Consider the following 2,886-nt stretch of genomic DNA (forward strand, 5'->3'; position numbering starts at 1 on the left):
GCCATTGAAGTACTGAAGTACTCCCCTGTACCTTTCACAACACCCTGTACCTTTCACAACACCCTGTACCTTTTACAACACCCTGTACCTTTCACAACACCCTGTACCTTTCACAACACCCTGCACCTTCACAACACCCTGTACCTTTCACAACACCATGTACCTTTTACAACACCCTGGGTCAGCATAGTGTGCTCCATGTATCCAACTGTGAGTCAGGTATCTATACCTGGGACCTGTCCTTAGCTGGAGGAAACTACCAACAAAAATGTCAAGTTCAGGTAGCATCTCCTCCGATGATGAAATCTACATTAATTCAAATTCTCGGGTACAGTAATATGAGCAGTTATGAGAGTCACACAGCAGTTATGTACACTAATGTATGAGTTCAACAATGTAATTAAGTTATTAAGCACAGTAATGACATTCAATGTGTAGCTGTAGACTATGATCATGTTCTCATATATATATAGTAATGAATGAGCTACTCGTTAATCAGACCTGTGTTTAACCTTCTAATGGCTCTTCGTTAGCTAATGAGCTTAACAAGATTCGCCACTGAAACACTAATTAAGGCTGTTAGGGGGCTGTAGCAGATTACCAAGCACCCCTGTGGAGTCGACAGAACTAGCTAACACACACACACTCTCTCCAGCACCCGTCCGTGAGCCAATCTAAACACTCATCAGCAATCCAAAAAAGACCCTCACTACTACTGAAATGACTTATATTTACATATATATGTATGTGTATGTGTATATGTGTGTAGTTATTTTACCACAGGCCAGAGAAAGAAATCATAGTCTTACCAATAAGAGTGGAAGCTCCTAGTGATGGAGTTGTGGTGAAGTTTAACATGCGTCAGTTGTGGTTGTGCACACACAACCCCTGTCTTCCTCTCTCTCTTTCTCTGTCACATACACAGAGCGAGAAAGAGAGAAAGAGAGAGTGACTGTAGCAGGTCATCCAATAGGAATACAGAGTTGCTCTCTGGCCCTGCCCACCAGGATTTCAAATGGCTGCCTGGGGGTATTGCAGAGTAGGGGGTCCATCATTAACGCTACACCTTACATTCATCTAAGACAATCTGTTCCCCCTCCACTGGCTGACAGTTAAGGAGCCAGGGACCCCAATGTGCAAACACACACACACACACACACACACACACACACACACACACACACACACACACACACACTGGTGCTGTGCGTTCACATAGTCCAGATGTTGGCAGCAGTCCTCTGCTCCAGATGAAGACAGGGCAGTCGGCCAAAAACCTGAACCGCTCTCTCTCTCTTTATATCTTTCTCTGTCCCTCTCTTACTTTCTCTTTCTCTCCCTCTCTTTCTTTCTTTCTTTCTTTCTTTCTTTCTTTCTTTCTTTCTTTCTTTCTTTCTTTCTTTCTTTCTTTCTTTCTCTCTCTCCCTCTCTTTCTTTTTCTCTGTCCCTCTCTTTCTTTCTATCTTTCTTTCTTTCTTTCTCTCTCTCCCTCTCTTTTTCTCTGTCCCTCTCTTTCTTTCTCTCTCTCTCTTTCTATCTTTCTCTGTCTCTCTATCTTTCTTTCTCTCTCTTTCTATCTTTCTCTGTCTCTCTCTCTCTCTATCTCTCTCTTTCTATCTTTCTCTGTCTCTCTATCTTTCTCTGTCTCTCTCTTTCTATCTTTCTCTGTCTCTCTCTCTATATCTTTCTCTGTCTCTCTCTTTCTATCTTTCTCTGTCTCTCTCTTTCTATCTTTCTCTGTCTCTCTCTCTCTTTCTCTGTCTCTCTTTCTATCTTTCTCTCTCTCTCTATCTTTCTCTGTCCCTCTTTCTTTCTCTCTCTCTCTCTCTCTCTCTTTCTCTGTCTCTCTCTTTCTATCTTTCTCTCTCTCTATCTTTCTCTGTCTCTCTCTTTCTATCTTTCTCTCTCCCTCTTTCTATCTTTCTCTCTCCCTCTTTCTTTCTTTCTCTCTCCCTCTTTCTTTCTTTCTCTCTCCCTCTTTCTTTCTTTCTCTCTCCCGCTTTCTTTCTCTCTCCCTCTTTCTTTCTTTCTCTCTCCCTCTTTCTTTCTTTCTCTCTCCCTCTTTCTTTCTCTCTCCCTCTTTCTATCTTTCTCTGTCCCTCTCTTTCTTTCTTTCTTTCTCTCTCTCCCTCCCTCCCTCCCTCTCTTTCTTTCTTTCTTTCTTTCTTTCTTTTTTTCCCTCTCTCTCTCCCCATCAAATTATATGTTTACAATAATACTGCTACGCTTCGAGGGACACACGCAACAAGCAAGCACACATCCACAAATGCACACACAATGAGGTGCAGTTTTCAGAGAGGGGTAAAAAAAATAAAAATCATTAGTGAAGCAGAAAGAAAAATGAAAGATGGAGCAAAGTTTGAGGTTCTTTTCATTAACATTGCCATGTTAAGAACAATGTTTTTTCTACTCTGCTCTTGTCTAACAGAGAGATGGAAATGTTATGCAATCGTTTCTTTGAATTTCTCTCTCCACACACACACACACACACACACACACACACACACACACACACACACACACACACACACACACACACACACACACACACACACACACACACACACACACACACACACACACACACACACACACACAGGGCTTGTAATGAGCAGTCAGTGTGTGAGCAACCAGTCCTCACAGTCTCACATCAGAACTACAACTTCACAAGCGGTCATCCTGGCAGAGGTTTTTCGTGATGCCTGCTGTCTTATTGGCTCTTAACCAACAGTGTTATTTTTTTTGCGTTGTTTGTAACTTATTTTGTACATAATGTTGCTGCTACCGTCTCTTATGACTGAAAAGAGCTTCTGGAAATCAGAACTACGGTTACTCACCTCAGATTAGACTAATAGTTTTTCTTCAATGAGTCGGACGGGGGGGATA

This window comes from Oncorhynchus mykiss, chromosome 11, assembly GCF_057628025.1.
Source record: "Oncorhynchus mykiss isolate SJ-2025 chromosome 11, ASM5762802v1, whole genome shotgun sequence".
Taxonomy (NCBI): domain Eukaryota; kingdom Metazoa; phylum Chordata; class Actinopteri; order Salmoniformes; family Salmonidae; genus Oncorhynchus; species Oncorhynchus mykiss.